Source organism: Dendrobium catenatum, unplaced genomic scaffold (assembly GCF_001605985.2).
Source record: "Dendrobium catenatum unplaced genomic scaffold, ASM160598v2 fragScaff_scaffold_1267, whole genome shotgun sequence".
Classification (NCBI taxonomy): Eukaryota; Viridiplantae; Streptophyta; class Magnoliopsida; order Asparagales; family Orchidaceae; genus Dendrobium; species Dendrobium catenatum.
In genome coordinates, this window is record NW_021319729.1 from 563589 (window position 1) to 572468 (window position 8880).

An 8880-nucleotide genomic window follows, 5' to 3' on the forward strand; every position below is an offset into this window, starting at 1 on the left:
GATATATAATTCGAGTTGACTAGAAATTGCCCAATTATTTAGCACTTGAGATCTTTGTAAAATATTTCATTATCAATGTATGGCACTAGACCGTGAGGAGATTATTGTGCATAGTACAAGCCAAAATCAAAGTAGAACAAAGAAGAACAACAAGCCTTTCACAGAAGCCAAATGCAATTGACCATGGGAGTTATTGGCCGTCAGAGATTGAAAAGGAGAAAGATTAGTAAGAGAAGTAGGAGGAAGATGAGTGTTTGATTAAAGGGTTGTTGCAAGAGGGATAACTTATTCCGTTTGGAGTCTGAACGGTAAAATCATCCGGATGTGAGTGTACATAGTGTGTACAATGAATATAATTTTATAAATAATTTATTTTTTTATACCCTATATATATATACTTATATTCGAATGATTCTTTACGTCCGAACTCCACACGAAATAATTTTCTCTGCAAGAGGAGCTTTTGCTTTTGAGTTCATCGTGATCATCCTAGAAACGGGATTGCGCGGCTCTTGCGGCGTGTGAAAGAAAATTGGGCAAATTCTGATCCGGCTTAATTCGCTGGAATTTTTATTGCGTCCGGTAAAAATACCAAGCATACCGAGTGTACCGAGCGCCCTATACTGAGTTTTTTTTTTTAATTATGTGGGTCCCACAATGCAACTATCAGTCTTAAATTTCTTTGAAAGAAAATTGATTGATGAAATCTAATTAAAATTTGTATCAGAATAAACTTAAAGTTTTAAATATATTTAAATTTATAAAATTTTATTTATTTTAAAATAGATTTAAATTATTCAATTTTATTGTAATTAATTTTATATTATAATATATTGATTAAAAAAATGTTTTTTTACCCTCATCATAAAAGTCATAAAATTGAAAGAATTTTTAAGAGGTTTTTCATTGTACATTCAATTATTATTTCATTATGACTAGTTATAATATTAATTTTTTAATAAAAACATTGATACAATATAAAAATAATATCAACTTGATTCAGCACGAATCTCAAGACATATATACATTGAAAATTTTCATAATCAAAATTGGTTTCATCTAAACTCCGATTTTAACTAACTTATAGTCAAGCTGAATGTCTCGACAAAACAAACACAACGACACCAAAAATAGTCTAATCCAAACCAAATAATCCAAAGTCAAGTGACTGAAGCTCAATTGAAAATTCAAGACATTAGTTGGATGACCAAATGATATTCAAATTTGACATGCTTATCATCGAATCGAGCAGCTTGACGAGGCAAACCCAACATGATCGCTTAATTTTGATGTCATTTAGGTACTTAAATGATAAAAAAAATAATCTATAATAAAGAGAATTAATATAAATCATTCAATCAAGTGTTCACCATTTGATCCGAATTTTTCCTTTTACATGATAAGCCGCTCTCAAAATCAGCTCTTATTCTTTTTTATTTTTTGAAGTAAATTAAGAAGCAATTCTTTTTGAAGGAATATGGGGGTGGTGAACATTGATTCTACTGAATTGGTTCCTCATGTTGCTTCTCCTGTGACGCCTACTGATCTGGTTGTGTCGGTCTCCTCTGTAGGATTAGGAGTGAATGAATAGCTTGTTGATGCCCCAGTTGCTTTACTGTCTGCTAACGCCTTGTATGCCCATGTGGGCGTCAGATCAAGATCGGGGGACTATGTTAAGGCGCAAATTGATTGGCTTGAAGGCTCTTCATCTTCTGAGGTTTATGAAGAGGATGTGTTTGAACAGGAGGATGGTATGCGAAATGATATCGTTTTGGTGGATAAACGAAGTTAGAGGAATTACAAAAAAATAGCGTTTCTGTTTTTGGCTTCGTGGTTGCTGCTTTGGAGCCTTAGGGTGTTCGGTTGTTCCTTTCAGATTGGCTGTGTTTCTTCTTCTTCTTCGTGGCTGTCCTCTTATGTTTAGGGCGATCTTTTTGGGCGATTTTATCTGTATCTGTACTGTTGCTATTGGGAGCCTTTGCGGCTCTTTGTCTATTTAGTTATTGTACCCTTTGCTTGATTAACATGTAGGTGAGAGAACAGCTGAGGCAGAAGACACCAAGAAAGAAACAGAAAAAGGAAATTGTATTTCTATATTGAAGCGAACTACAGGGACGCCGAGTGGGGGGGGGGGATGGCCCGTTTCTTCCTCTTTCTCAGCCCGCGCATGTTTGGAGACTGGCAACCGTCCATATTTCTCTCGAATAACTAAAGCCAACCTGCAACAAGTAAAATAAGATTCAGTATATGTTTTTTTTTGTTCTTTGCAATTTATACCAATGCCCATCATGTTCTCCTGCACCAGCTTTAGGTTTTTAAAGAAGAGAAATCAGGTGGGTTATATAAGTAATTTCACTATTATGCTTTTAGTTAAAATTATTTGTTTATTCAGGGAAGATTAAAAAGAATTTGTGACGACTTATTTTATAAATATAAAACTTTTTCTCTCTTCCCAGCATTTTGATATCGCTCGTCTGGTATGTATTGAATAGGATTTAGGATATCTAACTACAAATAATAATCCTGATTTATATCTAAAATAAGATTAAAGAATCCATTACACAAAATCTAAGGCTGAAATTTAATCAACTAAAATACCTAAATTTATGAAGAAGACATTGAACATACAACTTCAACAAATTAGTAATAGCCAACTACTACCATTGTCAACTTCGGTCAACGGGAAAAAATGGATAGGAACATTCTCAACTAGTCCTCATCCAGTTAGCTAGTCATGTTAAATTCATAATTATATAAATGATTGAGGTTGAAAAACATTGAAGTCGTGATAGTAGATGAGAGCGAGGACGACAAACAAACCTAAAATGCACGTGTTCATTTAATCAAGAAATAACTTTTTTCCTTATGTTGGTTGCTTCTTCTCTTATGCTACGGGAGAAAACTTCGGAACCTTGGGACTAGTCTGCCATTTGTGATTTTTACTGTTGTTGGTGCTTTTTGTATGATGGGGAGAGCGTTTTGGTCGGACAACGATGAGGCAGTTCTCTTGTTTTGTTCGGTCTATGGTGGCCTTTGTTGGGAATTTGGGACTTCTTGTTGCTTGATTCTCTTGTGGTTTTCCTCTGTATGGCTTTTGGGTTGCTGCCTCCAATGGATGGTCCTCACATGATGGTTTTGCAGATAGCCTCCAGCCTTTTTGTTGAGTCCGACAGGTTTCATGGTCTTCTTGATTGGTTTTTGGTTATTTTTGTTGCTTTCACATTGACTAAATTTTGGATTATTTTTCCTTTTGAAGTGGCTTTGCAATTTGGGTTTAATTTGGTGATTAAAGCTTTGTAATTTTTATTTTGGCCTCTTTTGAGCCTTGTTTGTAATTTCTTTTTTCATTTAATGAAATTTGGGCAAAGCTCTTCTCTTCACGTTTGATTGGACAATATGCCGTCTTATTTATAGAAATTAAATAAAGCAAGGTATTTTTTTCCTAAGGCAATGTCACTAGTATTGTATCTTGAACCTAAAATTTTTTAGTTGGTAGACAAAGATCCCAACCAACAAATCAAGGTGAAGTCGTCCTTCTTTTAATGCTACAATAGCTTAAAAATCACATCTTACTTAATGGTCCAATCGGTTCAAATGTTAATTGATTCTTTGATCGGCTCAATCAAATCCAAAATAACTTTTGCATAGAATCGATTAGAATTGATCAGAACCGATGATTATATAGAAGTTGAACTTTTTGAAGAAACAGCTAGTTTTAATATATATAGATCGATTTGTGGCATTTAGATTTTGATCAAATAGCTACCATAAGTTCGAATCCTCTTAATTAATAATAATTAATTATAAAAAAAAAGTTTGAATCCTCTCTAATTTGTATTTTTCAAACTTTTAAATTGAATATAATTGCCATTTGAAGTTTAATATTTTATAAATAATCAAAACACATGTCCCAAAAATTTGATTTTGAATCATATTCAGAATTATTTTTTTTCTCCAAAGAAATCATATATTAATGCCAGAAAAGAGTACAAGAGCAAAGAAACAAAACAACCTAAGAAGCAAAAGAAAATACAAGGGAAATCCAATCTCGTGGGCTCAGTATTTGGCCTAGACTACCAGCTTCCCAAAAGTCAAGCTCCGGACCGTCCAATTTGGTGAAGAGACAACGCGAAGCAGCCACTCCAACTGAGCAAAGGATTTCCACCAAAGGTTGCCATGAAACATGGCAACAAGAAAACGAGCCCCAGCCACATCATTGCTTAATCATATAATGATTAATTAATAATAATTATAATTATTAATTAAATGTAATTAAATCTTAACTAATTATCATTAATTCATAATTAAAATTAATTAGTAATAATAATAATAATAATAATAATAATAATATATTATTATTATAATCTCATTCAATTCATAATAAAATAAATTTAAGATTTATTATATCATTTGGTTTACTACAAAATTTTTTTCTTTTATTGAACATATTTCAACCTCAAACATCTTAAATTTTTGATTCAATCTCCATTCTAATTTTTAAAATCTTAAATTTTTAATCAATATTGATCTCTTATTGTTGGTCTCTTAATTGGTCCACAAGAATGAATTTATTCCAATCTAATTTTATACTTAATAACTTTTAACTTTTAGCTTTGAAGCACTCAAATTCATAGCGCATTGATTGAAAACAAATTTAAAAATTCTAATGGGCCAAATTTCAAAATCTCTCTCCTTTATTTAGTATTAGAGCACACTTCCACTACCACACTACCACTGACCGACAGCAACATCTCAGAGGCTTAATCACCCTTGGTTCATAACAAACTTACTTCACATCTGCCCTACACGTGGCAAGCTCATTATCTATAAATGAGCACTGTAGCAAACAGAGGAATATAGAAAATGAAAATATTGTTTGCTTCACTACTGTTCTTCTTCTTCGTTATACCTCTTGCAGGTTGCAGCACCAATCTTCTTCAATAATTCTTCATGGTATCAGAGCAGGTTTGAGAGAACCTTTCTCTCACTGCTAGATCAAGATGAGTCAGTCGACGTCCTCTCAGACCTCAGATCAGTCTGCGAAGAATCCTTTGTCATTTCCGTCCATACCTTCCTCTCTCAAACTCATCCTCTCAAACAACAAAACCATTGTTCCCTTTTCACTTTCCAATGACAACTATCCTGTGTGGAAATCACAGATACTCAAGCTTCTCCGAGCTAATGGATTCGAAAGTCATCTGGACAATTCTCAACCACGTCCCAAACGGCTTCTTCAGCATTCAGACGGTACTACATCTCTAGATCCAATCTACACTCAATGGCTGCTTATTGATCAGAATCTGGCAGCAGCATTGTGTTCAACGATTTCAGCCGCGACTCTACCATATGTACTGCATCTGGACTGCTGCTCCGATATTTGGTCGACTCTCGAACAGAGGCTTCAAGCATCAAACAGATCCAGGGTGATGCAGCTGAAAAACGAATTACACAATGTGTCCATGCGCAATCTCTCCATGACGCAGTACCTCACAGCTATAAAGACACTCGTGGACAACATAGCAGCCGCCGGGTCCAATGTAGATTCAGAGGACATCATACTGTATATACTCAATGGTCTGCCTCAAACTTATCAAGCCTTCAAAACTTCTATCAGAACCAAGAGAAGTTCTATTACCTTGGATGAACTCTACTCCTACTTACTCACAGAAGAAATCAATCTGGCTCAAGAATCCAACAAGGAACATCAACCAGCTGACCCAGGCATGGCAATGTACTCATTTCGCGGTAGGGGACGTCGCAGCAGAGGCAGATCATACACATACAACAACACCGGTAATCGATCCAACCCAGCAGCTGCTGTCACCTGCCAAATCTGTGCTAAAAGAGGTCACACTACTTCCCAATGTTGGCATCTCCTGAACGTAAACTACACTCCCAGTCCTCCGCCAACTACGACCAAAGCCCTGGTAGCCGATTCTGGGACGCCCTCACAGGACTGGTACATTGATTCAGGCGCCACCTCCCTTCTTACCAACTCATTGGATACCATCTCACAGCCCACCTCATACCAAGGTATGGATAGCATTACTGTTGGCAATGGACAAAGCCTTCCCATCACTCACACTGGTACCGGTCTACTCCCTACTCCTGCCCGTAAGTTAACTCTCTCTCAGATCCACCATGTTCCCACCATCTCCCATAACTTGCTTTCCGTATCTCACCTCACTCATGACAATAACGTCTCTGTTGTTTTCTCTCCATCTGGGTTCTGCATCAAGGATCTCCAGACGCAAGCAACACTTCTTCAGGGTCCATGTCGCAATGGCCTGTACACAATTAGAATTCCTCCTCCCGCTTCGACTTCCTCTGCACTGTCGGCTACATCATCATCCTCTTACAGATGGCACACAAGACTCGGTCATCCTCACCCTCAAGTTCTCGCCTCCATATCTCAAGCCAACAGAGACTTAGCTATATCTACTTCTGTTTTTACTTGCTCTACCTGTAAGGCTGCTAAAAGCCATAAACTAGTTTTTCCAGTATCTTCCCGCTCCAATGTTACTCCATTAGCTCTACTTCATTTTGATGTATGGGGTCCAACCCCCACAATATCTCATCAAGGATATAAATATTATCTTGTTATCATTGATGATTTCAGTCGCTTTACATGGCTCTTCATGCTTCGTGCTAAATCTGAAGTTCCTAAAATTATAATTCACTTCAAAATATTCATTGAAAATCAGCTCTCACACAAAATCAAATGCATACAAACCGATGGAGGCTCGGAATTTACCAACAATGAACTCAAATCCTTCCTTCAAAATAACGGCATACATCACAGAATCTCCTGCCCATACACTCCGGAGCAAAATGGCATGGCTGAACGTAAAAATCGGCATATCATCGAAACGACTCGCACCTTACTACAGACAGCACACCTACCCTATCAATTCTGGCCGGATGCAGCTCTCACGGCCGTCCATCTTATCAACAGAATGCCCTCTGTTACAATCCAAAACAAAACTCCATTTGAGCTACTCCATCAAACAAAACCAACATACTCTCATCTCAAAACCTTTGGGTGTGCTTGTTATCCCTGGACTCCACCTTCTCAAAGACACAAACTAGAGCCCAAAGCCTCACAATGCTTATTTCTGGGCTATCACGAGTCCTACAAAGGCTATAAGTGCCTCAATGTATCCACAAACAAAATTCTATTCTCCAGGCATGTTACTTTTGAGGAAGATCTATTTCCTTTCTCCCTCTCACCAACTCATCCTTCAACGTCACCCTCTGTTCCTGCATCTTCAACAAATCCCTACCTTCTTCTTCCCACGTCCACACTATCAACCAGCCATGTTACTCATCAGCCATCCAACTCTCCTACAACTCCAACCAGCCCCACCGAACAAACCAACCTCACATCTCAGCCCACCACTCCACCACATACCACCTCTTCACCACCTCCGATACCATCATCCCACCCCATGATTACTCGTCTAAAGACAGGAACTCTCAAACCCAGAACTCTACTCAACCTTCTCCACAAACTACAACCAATCTCCCAACCTCTTCCTGATCCAACCTCTTATTCCGAAGCTGTCAAAATTCCTCAATGGAGGGAAGCAATGGCTTTAGAATTTCTAGCCCTGCAACAACAAGGAACATGGCTATTAGTTCCTCCCCCTCCTAATGCCAATGTTCTCGGGTCTCGCTGGACATATCGTACAAAATACCACTCCAATGGAACCATAGCTCGATACAAAGCCCGCCTTGTGGCTCAAGGCCATCGACAAGAGCATGGGCTAGATTACCATGATACCTTTTGTCCAGTAGCCAAAATGCCGACTATCAGAGTTTTTCTCCTCATTGCTCTCAACCATTCTTGGCCAATTCATCAAATGGATGTGGCTAATGCTTTTCTCCACGGTGATCTTCATGAAACAGTCTATATGACTCAACCCAAGGGGTTTGAGGACAACATCAATCCATCCCATGTTTGTCTACTAAAAAAAGCCATATATGGCCTCAAACAAGCTCCAAGACAATGGTTCCACAAATTCTCCTCATACATCATATCCTATGGATTCAAACAAAGTCAATCTGATCACTCTCTATTCGTCTTCTCTCAATCCAACATTCAAATCTATCTCTTAATCTATGTCGACGACATACTTCTCTCCGGAAATCACTCCCAAACAGTCTCAGCTCTCATCAACCAACTCAGCAAACAATTCACCATAAAATATCTCGGTACAGCCAGCCATTTCCTGGGCATTCAAATCCACACCACAGACAGCTCTCTGTTTCTGTCTCAAAGCACTTATGCGAAATCCATTCTTCATCAGGCCGGCCTCACCGCATGCAAACCTCTATCTAATCCCAACTGTACTAAACTACCTACAACACCCTTTTCAGATCCCATTCTCCACAATCCTCTAAGCTACAAACAATTCACCGGATCTCTTCAATACCTCACCATAACTAGACCGGACATCTCCTACTCGGTTAACGTCCTTTGCCAACACATGCATGATCCACAACCGGTACATTATCACCTTCTCAAAAGGCTGTTAAGATATATCCAAGGTACCACTCACTTTGGCCTTCCTATCAGCAAGGGACCTCTTCAACTCATGTCCATGTCCGATGCGGACTGGGCTAGTGATCCGATCACACGAAGATCAACCTCCGGCTATTGTTCGTTCCTTGGATCTACACTTATATCATGGAGTGTAAAGAAGCAACACACAGTTGCTAGATCCTCAACGGAAGCCGAGTACCGTGCCATCGCAGCTGCCACCGCAGATATTCTGTGGCTCCGGAAACTTTTGCATGACTTCAACATTTCCATCGATCAGCCCACTATTCTTTATTGTGACAACATGTCGGCTATCGCCATTGCCAACAATCCAGTTC